The 20,417-nt window shown below is 38.6% G+C and overlaps 1 protein-coding gene across 4 annotated transcripts in view; it reads right to left on the bottom strand.

Annotated features, from left to right (window-relative positions):
* Positions 1-20,417, bottom strand: part of IL1RAPL1 (interleukin 1 receptor accessory protein like 1) — a 1,168,446-nt gene that overhangs the window by 1,129,695 nt on the left and 18,334 nt on the right. The window contains exon 2 of one of the 4 annotated variants that reach the window (XM_048863466.2): positions 7,060-7,134. The exons of the other annotated variants lie outside the window; for them this stretch is intronic. The gene's annotated coding sequence lies outside the window, so the exon portion shown is untranslated. The remainder of the gene's footprint in view (positions 1-7,059; positions 7,135-20,417) is intronic. 4 annotated transcript variants of the gene reach the window in all.

Raw genomic sequence — 20,417 nt, 5'->3', positions numbered from 1 at the left:
TTGAGGCTCTGAGTCCAGCAGTGTCAGGACTAGGAAGGGGGCAGGTCAAGATGTTGTGTGGAGCAAGGCCCCACCTACACACAGACAGGTGCATCAAGTGATACTGTGACAGGCTCCGAATTTGGAAGCAGTGACAGCCAACAGGCTGGAGTGGGGATCTGGACATGACTTCATAGTACCAGAAAGCCACTGCAGCTCCCCCCTCCCCCCAGAAAATACTGTTACTGGCTCCTATAGTGGGGAAATATGGAAACCCTTGGTTTTAGACTCCCTGACAGTTCCACAGAGAGGTCGCTCCCAATCATCAGGGGAAAAACGATAAGAAAACTTCATGTGCAAGCTCATTATTTCCTTTCCCCCATTTGTGACACCTTATAGAGAAATCTAAGGAGTCCATGTATAATATTTTTCATATTTTCAATTTAGTTCCATTTATGACAAACGCTAAAATCACCATGTTGCCTGTCTCACTGTCCAAAACAATTGCAATGATACAGACATATCATGTGATGCAAGAAATTAATATTGCTCTGAAGGAAAGCTGTTACACATTTCCATTGTTAAAATTCCTCCACTTTTCGCCAGTCTGAAAAACAGTCTAAAATGTGGCATAACGCTAGCATTTTTCCTCAATGCTGTTAGGTACCAACATTTTCCAAACTAGGCTGGCTTTGATTCTGATCTCTCCCACACAAATTTTATACTGACTTCCATTAACTCCAGCGGAATTACAATCCTGTAACTTATGTGGTAACCTAGTCCTTTGTCTCCTTTCTAGTCAAGCATAGTGGTCTAGCTAAAGTTTGTGCTGAGGTTGGTGAACCGAATCCAGGATAGTCAGAATCATGGGTAAAATTTTCAAAAGCACTGAAGTCCTACTGAACATCAATGGGTCATCAGTGCTTTTGAAAATTTTACCCCATGTCTTGAACTGAAACTTTTTACTGTTCACATGGAGGATTTCTTATTTTATTTTCACTTTAATGTACCCTGTTATTTTAAATATTCACATTGCACTTCCTGGGTTGAGCCAGAACAATAGATTCAGAGAATCCAGGATCAGATAAGGACACCGGGATCATCTAGTCTGACCTCCTATATAACACAGGCCACAGAACTTCCCCAAAATATTTCCTAATAATAACCTTTTAGAAAGACATTAAATCTTAATTTTAAAATTGTTAAAACTGTTAAATTATGCATTATTTCCACTCTGAAGTTGTCTAACTTCAACTTCCAGCCACTGGATCGTGTTACACCTTTCTCTGCTAGATTAAAGAGCCCACTATCAAATATTTGTTCCCCTTGTAAGTAGTTACAGACTATAATTCACTCATCTTCTCTTTGTTAAAATAAATAGATTGAGCATCTTGAGTCTATCACTACAAGGCCGGTTTTCTAATCCTTTAATTATTCAGGTTGCTCTTCTTTGAACTCATTTTTCAACACATTTCTTGAACTGTGGACACCAGAACTGGACACAATATTCCAGCAGCTGTCACACCAGTGTCAAATACAGTGGTAAAATAACCTCTCGTCATACTCAAGATTCCCCCGTTTATGCATCCAAAGATTGCATTAGCCCTTTTGACCACAGTATCTCACTGGGAGCTCATGCTCAGCTGATTATCCACTAGGACCCCCAAATCTTTTTTTCAGAGTCACTACTTCCCAGGATAGAATCCCCCATCATGTGAGTATGGCCTACATTCTTTGTTCCTGGATGCATACTTTTACATTTAGCCATATTGAAATGCATATTGTTTGCTTCTGCTCAGTTTACCAAGTGATCCAGATTGTTCTGTGTCAGTGCCCTGTCCTCCTCATTATTTATCAGGCCATCAATAAGTGAGGTTTCCTTTCAGGTCACTGATAAAAATGTTAAATAGCATAGGTCCAAGAACCAACCCCCTGCAGAACCCCACTAGAAACACACCCGCTTGATGATTCCTCATTTACAATTACTTTTTGAGACCTTTCAGTTACCCATTTTTTAATCCAGTTAATGCGTGCCAGAAGACCACAGATATATTTCACAGTTTAGCTGGCCTAGGCAAAATCAAGATTTATCTGCAACCTGGTGAGATATCTGCATCCTAATTTAACAAAAAAGATTTATCTGCATCCTAATTTAACAAAAAAGCTTTTCAATAAGCTTTGGGAATGAACAGGCAAAAAAATGTGTACCAATCAATTGCACCCATGGAGGCTTCACCATAGTTGGATTGTACTTGACAAACTGAGAAACAGTTGATAGTAAAAGTTTAGTACAAATGAATTTGACACCACAAACAAACATTTTTATGAGGGGGAAGGAGAGCCTCTACCAAATTAATATTATTTTCTTTGTTGGCATTCAGAGTTTGGTGTGATGTGTCCATATGGAAAGAGTTTGAACATGATATGCACTAGCTGTTGTCCTTTGTTCAAGGGCAAGTCAGTTAAACACATTTTATCATGAATAATCTTTTTTTCCCAACCACAGTAGTCTCTTAAGGACAAATTCTGTAAGTTCATTAAACTGATTACAAGTGTCTCAGAGGATTGTAGCCTTTTGGTCAGGGACCTTTGGACTTGTAACAGAACATCCAGATTGTAAATTATAACCATACTGACATGTCCTTCTGGGAGAAAAGGAAAACAATGGCCCATAAAGCTCCTATTGCTACGTGAAAATAAAAACATCTGTTAATATGATGAGCGTCTTGTTGACTCAGTACAATTGATCTGTTCTGTTCTCACCAGCACATGCACTCCAATCAATGGAAATTACTGCAGGGGATGCCAGAATAATGTGTTCCCTCAAAAATGCATATTTTACTCAATAAAAGGTAAATGTTATAAGAAATAATTGTTAAATCCATGGTCAGTAATTGTATAAACCTCATACAAATTTCATTAAGCCATACAGGATTAATATAACCTTGTAATTAAGTGATAAAGTTAGGTTAATAGACACTTGGGAAAAAAATGGTCTACATAGAAAACATTTCTATTCCACTTTCCGATTACAAATTCATCATTCAAATGTTTTAAAATGTATGAATAAAATAGTTTCAGTAAGATATGCAGCTATAGGTTATGCAGCATTATAGTGAGTCACCAGTGCTCATGAACTCTGATTTCTGCCCAGGAAGTTGTAGATTTTTAAAAAACAAACAAACACATAATCCACACCCTCCAAAGCTTGTGTATAGTTTCTGTTTAGTCTCTCTATATAATCAAGCACTGCCAGCCACAAAAAACATCACGGTACCAGCTATTGCTATTACTTCAAGCTACATGTACTATTAAAATACAGATCCAATCTGAAAAGTGACTGTAAGAATGGAAGTATGTGGTCCTGTCTATCAAATACTTAAAGATCAAATATTCCTGATTTTCAAGTAAAAATATGGCTTTTGAGCTGTCAGCCCTGAAAATTCACCACTGAATCTGAAAGTCAAACTATCTTCTTCTAGCTGATTCTGTAATAGGGCCTTAACCAGTAGTTAATTCTATTGGTTGTAACACAAGCTGCAGTAGAATTGGTTAGTCTCTAAGGTGCCACAAGTACTCCTTTTCTTTTTAGTAGAATCCAGCTCGCTCTGTTTGAGTTGTATTGACTTTGCAATACCAACAGAAGGAAAAGAGTAGTAAAAACATATTTTTTTAGTCAGCAACATCAGCAGAAGTGACAATGAATTCACAGACAGAGTAGGCGTGTTGTGTAAGAAGGTTCCATTTTTACACAGGTCACTTTCCAGAGGAGAACAGCACTTTGTGGGCCACTCTCTTCTACAGATTTGTTTATTTATTTGGAATAAACTAAATGAAATATAAACTCACCTCACCCCAATAGCGTATTCGAAATATCACCCTTATCTCCTTGTACCAGTTTATTATTATACTTTCTTTAACCTGCACCCATCTCAAAAAACCTAGGATAAGAAATAGCCTTGGTTTAAGCCTAGAGGGTCTTAGCAAGTTCCAAAGCTGAGAGTCCTTCATTAAAAGAAAACAAACAAACAAACCACATTATCTGCAGTCCTCTTCTCAAGGAGAAAGCAAATGCACAGTTACCCATCTTAGGAATCTCTCCAAATCAAAGAAACAGAAGCCTTTAAAAAACAAAACAAACTAAAACCTTGCCATGGTCTGCTGGCACATCAACAGCCTATCAGGTGACTGATGGATCTGGAAAAAAATGTCATGTAGATGACTGATTTTAAGCCATAACAGTGCCATCTCCATCTTACATCCAGGCTTATGCCCAAATTGATTGGGGTCAAGAAGAAACGAGCAATCCAGATGTTGTTGGAACTACCTCACCATCTCAACAGTCCTCCCTTAGAATGGGAGATCCCATACAGACTGGTAAATGAAGAGTTGTATAGCTATGTTCATGAGCTAGAGTCTAACACTTATTTTCTTAAGAGAAGCAGACATCTTAATTTACCTCTTTGGCCCTGTTTCTCTAACTTGTTATGTGCAAGCACAAAGCTCTGTTTGGATGGAACAAGTTGCAGAATTAGAGTATACCCAGGGGCTTTCCCTTTTTCCTTTAATGTCTAAGGACATTTTTTCAGGTGTGGATATGAAGCAGTCCTTAAAGATTTTTCTTCTGTTTACAAATATGCTGCATATATTTACTGATTTCGCATAGACTTTTGTTTTTTTGCCAGGAATTTCTCTCTATGTCCTCTTTTCCCATTACGTTTGACAGTTTGCTAGTGAAGATAAATTTAAGCATATGATTAAGTGCTTGGCTGAAACCTGACCTTAGTCTTTTTCATGACTACAAATGATCTACAGGTAGAGAGGAAATTTGTGTTAGTTATCATGTGTTACATACCCTTGACCCACAGATGAGGCAAATCTATTATAACTGCCAGTCACAGAGTCTGGCTCTTTAGCTCAAGCTCTGGAGACATGCTTCAGCTTTAGAGGTTCAATCCCTCTTGTCAATCAAGGTGGCAGCCAACATATGAATGTGGCATTGTCTGAGATTCTAATTAACGTGAGCCTGCCATTCAGGATGTACTTCCTCTCTCCAGAGCAATATGTTTCCTCTGCACCCAATCCATTGAAGTTGTGGGTGTGTAACAGCACCAACTATGGAGCCTTGCTCTTTAGATAAAGTCGTAGAGACCCATACTTTCAGCTAAGGAGGTTCCCAAGATGGCAGTCATCACATTAGTCACTTAATGTAGATCAGCATTAAAGGGGGAATTTTAAAATCAGAAGAGCATGTTCAGCCATAGGAAGTTGGACAAAAAAATTATACAGTTACTGAAATGAAAGTTTTAGCAAATAGACAATATTCCAATATTTATAAGTGACATGCTTTAAATATTGAAAGATACATATTTTGTTTCAAAGGGGAAATCATTAGAAAACTCAAAATAAATAGTAAGCTAATTAAAAAGATGGCAAGGGAAGGGGGCCAAGAAGATAATAAAATAGTCAAGTGAAACTTACGTTCACTAGTGAGGCCTTCTTTGCTCACAATAGTTTAATTTTACATAGTTTTGGCCTGCAATTTATTGGTATATCTCAATAAACTTTGATAATTAATTCCTACAGCAGAGATATGACTGGAAAGGACAGAACTGATAAACTTCTGCTTTCCACCTGCTACCGATGCAGTATTCCAGCTTTGCTAACCAATATGGCTTTAATGCAAATTTAATTTTTGTCCATGGTTAAATAAGATTATTAAAATTTCAGAACAAGGCCATTGATACCAGAAATCTGCTTTGTGAAGAGTCCCTACACTCGCATGACAAACTAATACCCAATACATTCAGTGTTTTCTTCTCAAGCCAATACCCTGAACCAGCTACAAACCTACTTTTTCCACCCATTCTTACATTTTATTATTGAAGTTAAGGGGACATCTACAGTACACATACATCTTGAAAAAAAAAGCTAATGAAATATTATCACCTGGGCTTATACTGTACGTATTGCCTCCTACTCCTTTACATAACTGAAGATGATGCATTTCCTGTAAATTCTTCGTTGGTAGCTGTCATAAATATAAAGGGAAGGGTAACCACCTTTCTGTATACAATGCTATAAAATCCCTCCTGGCCAGAGGCAAACCCCTTTCACCTGTAAAGGGTTAAGAAGCTAAGATAACCTCACTGGCACCTGACCAAAATGGCCAATGAGGAGACAAGATACTTTCAAAGCTGGAGTGGAGGGACAAAGGGTCTGTCTATCTGTGTGATGCTTTTGCCGGGAACAGATCAGGAATGCAGCTCAGAACGCCTGTAAAAAGTTAGTAAGTAATCTAGCTAGATATGTGTTAGATTCTGTTTTGTTTAATGGCTAGTAAAATAGGCTGTGCTGAATGGAATGTATATTCCTGTTTTTGTGTCTTTTTGTAATTTAAGGTTTTGCCTAGAGGGATTCTCTATGTTTTGAATCTGATTACCCTGTAAGGTATTTACCATCCTGATTTTACAGAGGTGATTCTTTTACTTTTTCTTTAATTAAAATTCTTCTTTTAAGAACCTGATTGGTTTTTTCCATTGTTCTTAAGATCCAAGGGTTTGGGTCTGTGTTCACCTATGCAAATTGGTGAGCATTTTTATCAAGCCTTCCCCAGGAAATGAGGTGTAGGGCTTGGGGGGATATTTTGGGGGGAAGACGTCTCCAAGTGGGCTCTTTCCCTGTTCTTTGTTTAACACGCTTGGTGGTAGCAGAATAGGACAAGGCAAAGTTTGTACCTTGAGGAAGTTTTTAACCTAAACTGGTAAGAATAAGCTTAGGGGGTCTTTCATGCAGGTCCCCACCTCTGTACCATAGAGTTCAGAGTGGGGAAGGAACCTTAACAGTAGCCCTATATGCTTCTTCAAATAACAAACACTAAGAGTGACAACATTTCACAAAACAACCAATAGGAACATTTTTTCCACATCTGAAATTTCCATAGATCATTTCATTAAGTGTATAATTTAATGAAAATCTAGGGTTGAAATAGTTGTCCCCATGGAATTTATTGAGAATTTTGCCATTGATTTCAGTAGGGCCAGTATTTCACCCTAAATTTTGAAATAAAAATTTCCAAACCTGTCTTCCGGATTGCCATCCCTAGATCACAGTGAAATCAGTCAGTCAGTCCAGTGTTCCAGACCAGCCAGAGCTCTGACAATGTAAAGAAACATAATGCTCCAATTAAGTGGGAGTCTGCTTGGTTATTTTTTAAACCATTGGTTCAACCAGTATTGTACTAATCAGGAATCAAAATGAGGTTTCTGTAAGTAATAAGGATTTCCTAATTACATTTCAAGTTGAATTCTTACCCCAGCTATTGCTGCTACAAGATATCAAGGATTCTGGTGGGAACATCCTGTCCTGATTAGGAATCCTTATGTGCAGATCAGGAATTCATTGGGTGGACTTGTGGGACATGCTGCCAAGCACACTTCTCTGCCACTCCACAAAGAAGATAAGTGCACCACTAGAGGATGTATACTACCAACCGTCATATACCTGTCATTGGGAGGGAGACAAAGATGGACGTCATCCTTATCAGACAACCACCTTTTTGGGGACATTAGGGATATATTTTCAAAAGAGCTCAGATCCCATTTAGGCAAATAAGTGGCCAGAATTTTTTTAGTACTCAGCCAGTTGGGCATTGAGATCATTTGAAAAATCATTTCATGAACATCAAAATGGGAGTTCTTTGGTTCCAAGGAAAATCTGGCCCTTATCTAGGTGCCAAGAGGAAACTGAGCTCTTTTGAAAATCTGGCATTAATTCTTGATGCTGAACTCTCGAAATCTAGCCCTTAGCTCTTTTGAAAAATTTAATCCATGGTGCCTGGACCAGGTTGGGATCTGTCTTTTTTCCAGAACTCTGGAGTACTAGAGAAATTTCCTGTGTTACTGGATTGGAGGAAAGGGACCTCTCTATTATCTTCATTATTTGTATTACATGAGCACCTAGAGGTACCAACCAGAACTCATTGCACTCCACACTATACAGACACACAGTGAGAGACAGTCCCTGGCCTGAACAGTTTACAATCTAAATAGACAAGAGAACAAAGAATTGGAGAAATGAAGTGACTTGCCCAAGGTCTAAGATTAGGTCACTGGTAGACCCAAAAATAGAACAGAGTTTTCCGGATTTCCAGTCCAGTGCTCCATCCACTAGACCATGCTGCCTTTGCTATGTTGAAAGTAATTCTAGATTCTGGCCTCTTTCTGCTTTTGCCTAACAGCAAAACATAGGTCAGAAACCAGGCCATAATGTTTTATAGTCAAGGCTAGCAAAGCATTAGAATCAGTATTGAAGAATATTAATTATAGAAAGATTTTTTTCTAAAAATCAATATACCTTCACCAAAGGATTAGCAGAAAACAATTTTTAATGCACTAGTCAAGTGTCTGTTAAAATTTATTTTATCTTATCTGTTCGGTTTTCATAAGAATAAAAAAATGCATGTAGTCAATAAAATACTAAAGATTTTTTTAAGTCAGAAGTTGAACATTGAGCATATTTTATAGGGACCCTGCATCTTCAATAGGCTAAATATGTGTCCTCTTGCAAAAGAAACACACTACTAAGCAGCAGTATAATAAAGCGGAAACCAATGAAGCATCATGATTCCTGGTAGCACGTTTCATGCTACTATAAGTTCTGCACTCTAACATAGCTCTCATGACCCTTTTAGCATGTTTGCTATAAAACCCCATTGACAAATCAGGCATAAACACACACTGTAGGATAAAATTTCCTATTGCTACTTTTATCAGGATCTCCATGCATTTTTACAGCCTGATCCGTCAAACATGGTAGGCATGTGAGTTACTGTAGGTGCACAAGTAGCCTCATTTTGTGGGTTTTACCAGAGATGCTCAGTGTTCAGTAAATACAATCTGATATGGTAAACATTAATACAAGTGAGTAACTGTACTCTTATGACAAAGATAGACTATGCCCCAAAGATCTTACAGTTTTGGCTATGTCTACACCAGTGGTTCTCAAAGCCGATCTGCCGCTTGTTCAGGGAAAGCCCATGGTGCAGACCGGTTTGTTTACCTGCTGTGTCAGTAGATTTGGCCAATCGCGGGTCCCACTGGCCATGGTTCACCGCTCCAGGCCAATGTGGGCTGCGGGAAGCGGCGCGGGCCAAGGGGTTTTCCTTGAAGAAGCAGCAGACTGGCTTTAAGAACCAATGCTCTACACTATAGCTTATGTCACTCCAGGGTGTGAATAAACCACCCCAAGTGACATAAGTTACACCAACATAAACTACACTGACGTATGCACCAGTATGAACAGCGCTGTGTCAGCAGGAGATCTTCTTCTGCCAACATAGTTGCTGCTGCTCACAGAGATGGTTTTATTATGCCAACGGGAGAGCTTTTTCCTGTTGGCATAGAGTGTCTTCACAAGCCGTGCTGCAATGCTGTAAGTGTAGACATGCTTTAAGTATTACCTTACCTAATAATTAAAATTCTCAGGACCTTTCACAGACTTCCTGTGTGACTTTTGACAAGTCAGTTAATCCCATTGTGCCTTGATGATTCATCTGTAAAATGGGGATAATAATGCTTCCATCATCCACCCTCTTTTTGTTTTATTGATTTAATTTGACTTAATCTTAATTGCTATGGTCTGTGATTTCCAAAAAAGATTAACTGAGTTAGGCTGCCATCTTCCAGAGAATTTCAATTAGGACTGTCAGGGTTCTGGTCATGCAAGAGCACCCTCTTAGGATGTTGACAGGATTGTAGACTCAAATGGGGATTCTCAGTAGCACTCTGAAGAGGACACAGAGTCTGATCCCTCTAGTTGAGTACCTCTGGATGCTTACCCCTTCCAGGGCTCAGGGAACAAATAAAGTAGGAACAGGAAAATAAACTAAGGAAAAGGAAAGTCTAATGCTCCTTTACCTCAGAGGGCTTGAATCTTCTTTAGGCAAGGAAGCAGGCTCTGTGTCTATCAGGCCCCTCCCTAGGAGTTGGGAAGATTGGGGATCTCCCCTCTTGAATGCCTCCTTCAGTCCTGACATGACTTACAGGTGCATCAAGGCTGAGCCACTCCAGCTCAGAGAAACATCTTACATGGTGCAGGGTTTATGTACCCTGTCATAAGGCCCTTTTGAGAATCCCAGACCATAGTAATCTGTAGAACTACCCACTTCAGTAAAGCATAAATACGTTCAATACCTGACCCCAAAGCAGCGGTAAAAACAAATGAATATAAAGAAACACATTTTGATGCAAGATAACAGGTTTTATACACTATATATTATTTTTAGCCATTTTGGTTAATTAAAAATAAAAGCTAATTGCTCATAACCAAAAATTCTCACAAACTACTAGGAATCATAATTATCAAATATTAAAGTGCAGTATTTATCAAACTGGTCAACTAAATTACCTAGGCAGCATTTAAAACATCCAATTTGCTTAATTATTTCAAATGCTGTGATTAATCTACCACAGGTTGACTTTTGCCTCTTTGACCTGAACTAGTCACTCTGTAGTATAGATATATCTCACAATTTTAGTGCACTGAAAAATCAATATATATAAGACTATAAAGGCAAAGTTATCACTTTAGAATATTGGCAACCAAAGTTGTTGTTCTGCAAAATATAAGCCACCACTAATCCTCTAATACATTTTCAAGAGTAATAAATTTTCATTGCCTCTTACCTATGCAAAGGAAAAACAAAACTTCTGGGATAATATACATTAAAATGTTTGTGCCAGGAGACTAATTTTCTGTTCTAGCACAAATAAACCAACTGTAGCAGATAGATCCATGCCTGAACTGAAAACAATAGCTAAATGAGTAAGTTTGTTCCCCTCTCAGGTGAACTTTTCTGAGCTGGACATTGCAAAGAGGAGGTCTTCGGGTATCAAATCCTCAGCTAATTAAAAAAAATGAAAAATATAAATTGCAGGGATTCTCTTTGACAAAAGGATTGGTTCACATCGCAATGGTAACATACAACAAATTGCCCACCCTTTCACTAATTAAGGTCAAAGAGGCAAAAGTCAACCTGTGGTAGAGAAAATAAGCCAACAAGCATAGTTCACTACTCATCAGATAAATAGAGAAAGGAATGTGGGTCACAAGAATGATGAAGAGTTTTCAATGTTAGTACCTCATTCTGGCCCCTATACAGCAAAACACTTAATCATGTGTCTAACTGCAAGTACATGAGTTGTCCCACTGATTTCACTTAAATGCTTAAAGGTATTCATGCGCTTTGCAGGATTGGGGACTCGGATATGTCGAGTACTCAAAATTCCCAATGACTACAAATAGAGAATTAAAGGCTCAATCCTGTAAGATGCTGAGCACTCTGGCCCCAGTCCTCCAAAACACTTAACAACATGTTTAACTTTAAGCATATGGGCTGTCTCAATGACTTCATTGGAAACTCTCACAGGCTTGAAGTGAAGTATGTGTTTGTGTGCTTTGCTAGATCAGGTCAAGAGTGCTCAGCACCTTGCAAGATTAAGGTGATATATTACCTCATGAAATTTACTGAGTGACTCATACGATTTGGCCCTATGACTCTTGCTTAGTTCAATAGTCACTGACTATTACTGAACTGTGATCAACTTTATGTACATTTGGATTTGTAAGCAGTTAAATGAAAATTGTTAACAGATTGTGATCTAATCTGCTGTACTGCTGTATTATAGATATATTCCTTGCTTACCTTGGTTTCTGTTTCAAGACTGCAGCCTGTCTAACAAGCTCTCTCTAGATTTTCCATCACTATTTTAATGCATAACAAAATACTGGTCAAGAACCTCTGCTACTGTTTTTTGTATCATTTTCTTTTGCTCACTGAATGATTCTTTAAAATGTCAGTATGTTAGAGAAATTTAGGTAGTAAGAGCGAAAACAGTAGGTCACTGTCTTTGTATCTGTGGAGCAGAACAAAACATATAAGTCATAATAATAGTTTTGAATGTTTCATCAGACTTTCTAATATGTTTTCTGCTTTACATTTGTATACTGTACAATTATCACATGGTTTAACTTTTTCTTTACACTTCTCAGTATCACATAGGAAGGAAAAACACTTCATTATATTATTATTTATTTGCGCTGCAGCAGTGCCTAAGGGCACTAGTCATGGATCAGGGCCCCACTGTGTTAGGGGCACAAAATGACACTCTCCCCCCTTGCTTTGAAGATCTTAGAACCAAAATAGTTAATAGCACTTTGCTTTTATAAATGTATTTTACCTTATGCAGAATGTTTTGAAAAAAAAAAAAGAGACACCTGTTGGGATTTTGCCAGAGAAAACATTCCACCCAATGTGTAAATCTAATTTCAGACAACGGACATTAAGGTTTATATTTGTAAATTAGGGTCTGATCATGCCAGCTGCCACCTGCAATATGTTACTATCAAATCCACCTGTCTTTCGTAGAAATCAAGGGTGCTCAGCTCCTGGCAGGATTGGCCTCCGAAAGTGTTTTCAGTAGTTGCTTAGGAATTGGTTTTTCTTAGGTTACAGTGGCTGGAAAATGATAAAAAAATGGGCCAGAGGAATCAAGTGTAACCAAACAGACTGCTCAAAGGGGGAATCGGATGTTCCTTGCATACCGGGTCTGAGGCTCCAAGCAACTTCTATGTACTCAGGGCTCAATAGCTTTTATCGAGGCAATAATAAAGTAAGCTTTGTTTGTCACTGCAGCTGGCGAAGTCTCTTCGAGTTACCATCTTCCAGTTCCTACCATAAACATCTCTTCCCCCAACATCCCTTTAGTATCAGGATGAGCTGCAACTAACCTTACAAAGAGTAATTGCACTTTACATTAAGTGGCAAATGATATATGTTGCTCAGCGAATTACTGCGTATAAAACAATATTAGATTAATAAAATTAATTGCAGCTTGATTGTACTATTTACATGTAAGATAGTTAACTCTAATTTAAAATACATGTAATGTGCATCTACTAGAGAAATGTTAAACTAACATTATTATTTACTGATAAGGCAGCATTTACTATTCAATCATTCATAAATCCATATCTAACATGTAGTTGAGCATATTTAGGACACTGAGCTTAAAATTTTGCTGTGGCATGCACAGTGCAAAGAAATGCAAGTTTGTTTTATAACTGCATCACCTCCTTCCAAAATTTATTGAGGCTTTTGTACATTCTAGGCTGTGCTAGATGAAAGATAATAGGAAATGAAAACAAGCAGATGCAGTTTTGCAACTAACATATTAATTGCAAATATCATAGTTCAGCTGTACAGTTTACTGCTGCCAAAATCTGTAGTCTTTGTACTGCTGTTATTCTAATGTTGCAGGTCAAAACCAGCAACCAGCTGTTCAATATCTGAGGGTTTTGCTAAATAATGCAAGACTACACAAACAATGTGATATGTACTGAACCAGTCTCAGAAAGACAAGAACAAAATGGGAAAATAATTATTTTTAATCCTATTATGGATTAGTAGGTCACATTAAAGCACAAGTTTCTTGAAAAACTTGACAAAGGAGCGTGTGACAAAGCTCTGCCCTTGCCTCCGTGGGTCCCGCGTTTCCTGGTGGATTTCGCTAGCCTTAGACGCTCACTGTGACCCTCCACGTAACCCTTCTTTCTCTAGAGACAAGGGTCCTAGTCTACTGAGCCATTTTCATCATAAGCCAGCAAGGGAGGTGAGGAGAAGTTATCCTTCCTTGCACAGTCTCTGTTGTCTCCCAGTCTCAGTGATTAATCAGGGGGCAAAGGTGTGTGGGGGGGAGCCCGGGCCCACCCTCTACTCCAGGCTCCAGCCCAGGGACCCTAATAGTATCAGCTATGGTAGCTGACCTTTCAGAAGCAGGACATGTACAATTCCCTGGGCTACTTCCCCCACAGCAGCCCTCACTTCCTCAAGCTCCACTTCACCCTTACCTCAGGGCCTGCTTCCTTGTGCCTGATATGGTGTGTATTACTCAGTCTCTCCAACAGCGCAACTTCCTCCCACAGCTCCTGACATGCACCCCCACCTGAGTAACTGGGAGGCTTTTAACTAGCTTCAGCCAGCCCTGATTGGCTTCAGGTGTCCCAATCAACCTAGCCTTCTCCCTGCCTTCTGGAAAGTTCTTAATTGGCCCCAGGTGTTTTAATTGACCTGGAGCAGCTTCCATTTCACTTAACCTGGTACCAGGGATTTGTTGAGCCTGGAGCTAATATATCTATCTCCCACTACTTTTCCATAGCCATCTGGCCTTGCCCCGTCACAAGTGGTATAAAATATATAATTTTCCTGTTCCAGTTTTTCCTTTATTTGGTTTCTACTTTCACATCTCCTCATCCTTGTTGTGCTTTTCAGCGAATTTGTGTAAGTCCAGACTAAGGGGATCAATGTAAATTCCAGTAGGATGGTAAAATCTTCCAAGCAGGAAACTAGAAGGGAATACCTTCAGACTCCAGTTATGGTGAATCAGTGACTGGATTGCTGTTGTGCAATGTTCACACTACTAGGAGTAAAAGGAGCTCACGAAGCACATATACAATGGTATAGCCCTCATGGCAGTACTTTTAAGTTTTTTATGTAATTTGTTGCAGATGGACTCACTGTATTATGAGAATGGTAATAACACCTATTAATCATTACTCATTTTCAGCTTTTATAGAAGGAAAGCTTTTTATATAACTGGAGTTTTTCCCTCATCTCACTGCAGTTTATTGTGTCCACCTACATATGTTACTTTTTTGAAATAATCAACATAAAGACACCCACAAGCTGAAGGAAAAAAGGAAGCCATGGAATGTTGAATGGCAGCTGGAAAATTTAGAAGAGTGATCTCTTCCAAAATGGTTACCAAAAATGTACTCTCTTTATAAACAAACAAGTAGAGCTGGTCAGAAAATTTCAGTCAATTTTTTGACTGCCCCCTCTTTTTCTGACCAGATGTAGAAGCAACTTAACGTTTGTGCCAGTGTATTCTTTTTTTAAAAGAAAAAAAGAGTTTGCAACATTTCTTAGTTTCCTGTGCTTCCTCAGAATGGCAGTTAATTACTGATGCTAGCAAAAAAAAAAAAAGAAGACCTAGTAGGTTGTTTTTTTTTCCATTACCCTGGCACTACAGGACTGAACTTCCCAGTGTATTTTCTAGCACTCTGTCTAGTCCAGATTCAAAAGCAAAGGATCTTCCCTTTCTTTGGAAGGCTAGTCAGTCTGATGGATCTGACATTTGGGAGCTCTTTAGTGACATTAAACTTAAATTTTCCTAAATTTCATACGATTATTTCTACTCGGCTAAGTAACTCCTCCTCATCTGTGATGTTTCCATGCTATATTTTTTTCAGATAGTAATCATGAGTCCTCAGGCCTTGATCCAAATGTTAGTAACTAAGTATTTGAGTAGTATCATTAACTACTCAACATGCTATATTATTAGTTTTATTGATATTTTTATTCATTACAGCTCAGCTGTAACATATATTTGAGTTAGAGTCAATGAAGTATTTTTTTTAAAACCATGCAAAGTTTGACAACGGAACACTTGTATGTCTAGCCTATCAGAATTTTCAACCACTGATGCTAGGGAAGCAAATTAATATAGACAAATCTCATTTCATCCCCTGCCAATAATTATAATTAAAAGATCGAGAGAAAGTTGGCAAAGAAGTAACCTAATTATTTCTCTTTTCCGTACCATTCAGCCTGAACCAAAATGTGTTCCAACAAATCACCGTGCATAGAAATGGCAGCATTTTCCCTTAGCTTTGATGAGGGACACTCTCTTCTCCATATCTGTGAATTTTGAGGAATGATTTCAGAGTGAGAGGTGCATTAATTCTCTTTAGAATCTCATGCACTCAAAACCACTCTTCAGAGGCATTCTGTAGTACTTTATCCATAATATCACACTTCAAATTTTTCTGTAATGGGTTTGGTAGAAGAGTAGTTTAAACTCTAACTCCATTGAGAAATCTAATTCCTCTCTCCTCTCTATAAAATAGAAAAGAAAGTATTGTGAAATTATTATTTGGGGAGAAATACCCATCTCTAGTATCTGCTGTGTATTTTGTATCCTGAAATGATATTGCAGTGTAGATGCTTTCCCATCTTGAAAAATATTCAAAATGATGCATAAGTGCTATGGCAAAGTATAACCTCAAATTTATCAACTTGATCAAATGAATAACATAACCTATTGCAATAGATAATAAGAAAAATAAGCAAAAACAACAACAGTCTGTGTCTCTTGTATATTTATTGTTACATCCACATCTGTATTTATCAAGACAAGTTTGGGATGATGATATTATTTACAAGAGGCAAAGCATGCTTTCCTCAAAGTGTTCAGGAGGAAGAAGTCAAAGCCTGAAAATTCTCAGAATCCCCACTTCTGGAAATATGAGTTTGCCATTGACTGGTTTGTCCAGGTTATTCAATAGCCACCATGGGAGTTCAGGGAACAATGTGCTAATCATTTGGACAGCTAATCATATATTCCGGAGCTACATATGCTGTGGGGAGTGGCTAAGTGGCTACTCCCCTCCACTTAACACACAACCTAAGTTCAGGCAGAAGGTTCACTCTAGGGTTCTGACTCTCCCCAATTCTATGCTTCCAACCTAAGTTTGCCTCATTTGGCTTCCCTATGAGTAAATTAGAAGATGGGATGACAACCTATGGTTCTAAGACTGATTTGCATAATCTACCCATTCATATTAATTAAAAATGGAGAGGGGGGACTCATTATCTTCTTGTGCAATGCAGGATTTGTCCCCATTTCATATCTTCAGTGCTTTATCTATTATTTTGTGGTCAGTCTTAAACCCCATTAATTTTACCGTAATTAAATAGAGGAAATGACCTCAGTATTTGCAGTATTCCCCTACTTTGCTCCATGTTCTACAGAGAATACCTCAAATGCCATACTGAAGTACTAAGCACCTAAGGCAACTGGCAACTTTTTAAAACACTAGCTGTTGTAGTTTTAAATGGCACAAGCAGAGGGGCTTCTACAACATCTCTGTCCCACCATACAATAGGTCATACAGTCATTAGAGACCCTAGGTCACACACTGACTGTATTCCAGTGCTGCTTCCCAGGAGGGAGTTGACCAGAACTTCTGCACAAGAACTGGGGCAGAAAAACAGTGGCAAAACATGATTATATGGTGTGGTACAAAGGTTTTATCAACAGGAATTTGGCACTGCTACATTATTCGTGAATGGCAAAGTCATGAGTGGGTTTTATAAGTCACGCTAAGTGAGTACTTTCTGCCACCACAAATTAACATGTGTTCTCTGTATGCCACGTGTGTGCTATTAGAGCTATTTTACAAAGGTTTGAGAGAGTTTTTTTTTAAAAAAATGTATCCCACTGCCTGGAAAGCCAGGTGCCTTAGGTTACCTTTGTTCAACTGGACAGATCTCAAAAGGAACCAATCCACGCCTCACCTCTAAAAACAGCCTGAAATTGCTTCCTAGAGCTAAAAAAGTTACAGTATAAAGCTCTGGTCTCTCGGGACTTTCTTGGGTAAGAAACATAGATCTCCCTTGGGAAAGTAAGGGTTTCCCTGTGCCAGTGGTATAACCCTTGCATTACTAGGGCTTACAGAGTCACAAGGTTTCAGAACTTAAACCTTTCCCTGAGCTGGGACTGAATGTTGCCCATCCTGGGCCTCAGGCAGGTGAGATTTTGGAGGGGACAAAATGTAATATCTGGGAGGAAAGAATGAAAGAATTCTCTTACAGGTTGATTTTAGCGTCATGTGGAACTGCCAAAGGGATTGAAATGCTGGAAGTAGGGAAGCGGATTCTTGGGGCGGGGGGGAGGAGCGCTAAGAGAGAGCTATCATACAGCTTTGCATTTATCGTTTCGGTATCACCAGCACATGCAGATACGGTGGGTGTGCTCATGAGCAGTGGCTACTTAAAATGTTCATTTCAGTTCTAAGGAAATCTCAAACCGGCAATATCTCTAAAAACAGAATCAACTTTTAAGCATGCCCAAGACATGAACAATTAATGGCACTTTACACTTGTCAAAATAACCTGTTTAAAGGCACCTCTTTTAGGCAGTGCTTTTCTATGGATGTTTTGCCTTAACTCAGGCACTTAAGCAAGTCCTTACCTTTAAATAGATACCTATGGTCCCATTGACTTCAATGGGATTTAAAAGCATGTGCATAAGTTCTGTCGTGAGTAGGGATGTTTTCCTAAAGCAGGTCCTTGCAGGCGTTTACACAGCCTGTGGAAGTGAGCCTCCTAGCCCGGCTCAACAGACTTGGGCTAGCAGGGCATGTATTGATGCTCTAAGCAAAGCTCTGTAGACAGAGCTTGGAGAGAGCTCGGGCTCTAAATCACACCCCTCTACCTAGGCTTCGAAACCTGAACTCCTGCCGGAGCTGCAACTTCAAAGTGTGCTAGGGAAAGCTCTGCTAGTCCTGCAGTGGACCTGGGCTTGAAGCTGTGTAGACAAACCCTCCGAGGCAGCAGGATCAGATCCTTAAATGTTGTAAAGACAGAAAATTATTTTAAAGTAGACTTTTTTCCTAATATAGCTCGTTCCAGGAGTCAGTCATCTCCCAAAACTACCTTCTTATATTTTTGATAGAAAATTAAAAATAAATTACATGCTGTGTGTTACACCAGGTTTGTGAGTCTACAATTTTACGTGGTTGTGGTCCCAAATATACACAACCAAAGTGAATTTTTTAACATTAAATTAGCTAGAAAAAGGAAGTTAACTATATTCAAAACCTGAATTACTGTATTTTAGACTTGGATTAGAATGCTGTAAATCCTTTTATGACTGTACAAAATACTTTGCTATCATTGTACAAACTCCGTCATTCAGAAGACAGCACTCCACAAATTCATTTTAGTAATGCCTGTCTGATCTGGGAATGGCTGTTGGAAGACAATTCATAGGTCAATGAATTTGTCTGTAACAGACATCATAATGTACTAGGTCTAGGAACAATAGTCCCAAACCCAGTAACTCATTTTGGTTGATAAAGGTAATAGTGTTGATGTAACATACTTGGACTTCTGTAAGACATTTGACATGGTATCATGTGACTTTATGATAATTAAGAAACTAAAAGAATGCAAAGTCTACATGGCACACATTGTTTGGATTAAAATGGGTTAACAGATAGGTCTCAAAATGTAATTGTAAATAGTGATTATCAAGTTGGTGCGTTTCTAGTGGGGTCCTGAAGGGATCAGTTCTTGACCCTATGTTATTTCATTTTTAAAAAAAAACAATGATCTGGAATGAAACACAAAATCAGTACTGATGAAGTTTGCTGATGTCACAAAAATTGGAGGAGTAGCAAATAGTGAAGAGGACAAGTCATTGATACAGAATCTGGATTGGTTGGTAAACTGGGGCAAGCAAGCAATATGCGTTTCAATATGGCCAAATGTAAAGACACATCTATGAACCAAGAATGCAGGCCACACTTACAAGATGTGTGACTCTATCCTGGTAAACAGTGACTATTTTTTTTGTTTCTTTGTTTTTAATGGGAGCAGGATCATGGTGGATAATCAGCTGAACCTAAGCTCAAAGTCAGACCCTGTGGTTAAAAAGGGAAATGTGATTCTTGGAGGTATTAACAGAAAAATATTGAGTGGGAGTAGAGGGGCTATATTACCCCTATATTTCACACGGATACTACCACAAATGAAATATTGTGTCCAGTTCAGGTGTGCACACTTCAAGAAACATGTTGAAAAATTGGAGAGGATTCAGAGAAGAGCAGAGAATGATTAAAGATTGGAAAACATGCCTTACAGTGAGAAACTGAAGAAACTCAATCTATTAGTTTAACAAAATGAAGGCTGAGGGATGATTTGATCACAGCCTAAAAGCACCTACGAAAATTTGATAGCAGCAAGCTCCTCAATCAATCAGACAAATGTGTAACAAGATCCAATGGCTGGAAGTTGAAGCTAATCAAATTGAGACTAGAAATAAAATGCAAATTTTGAACGGAGAGGGTACTTAACCATTGGAACAACTAACCAAGGGTCATGGTGGATTCTCCATCACTCTCAATCTTTTATCAAGATTGGATGTTTTTCTAAGAGATATGCTTTAATTCAGCCATAGCTATTTGGACTTCAAGCAGAAATTAATTCAGGGAAGTCCTATCACCTGTATTATGTAGGAGGTGCGACTAAATGATCACAATGGTCCCTCTTGGACTTGAAAGCTATTAATTTTACATTTGCAGAACCATTGCTTAATAGGAAAAGTGCTCTCTCTTCTATTATAATTTTTCACAGTCAAATAAATAATCAAAATGCAATTCTCATTTCTACACTGTTGTGTGATGAGAACATAAATTCCATCACCTGGTTATTACTAGACACTAAGGACTAACAGCTCAAGAGACAGTTGAGAGAAAGGATGGTCTAGTGGTTACGGAACTAACCTAGTTGAGAGACCTGGCTTTAAGTTCCTGTT

This window comes from Caretta caretta, chromosome 1 (assembly GCF_965140235.1).
Source record: "Caretta caretta isolate rCarCar2 chromosome 1, rCarCar1.hap1, whole genome shotgun sequence".
Classification (NCBI taxonomy): Eukaryota; Metazoa; Chordata; order Testudines; family Cheloniidae; genus Caretta; species Caretta caretta.
The sequence above is the reverse complement of the archived record's forward strand: the minus strand, read 5'-3'. Positions and strand labels throughout refer to the sequence as shown.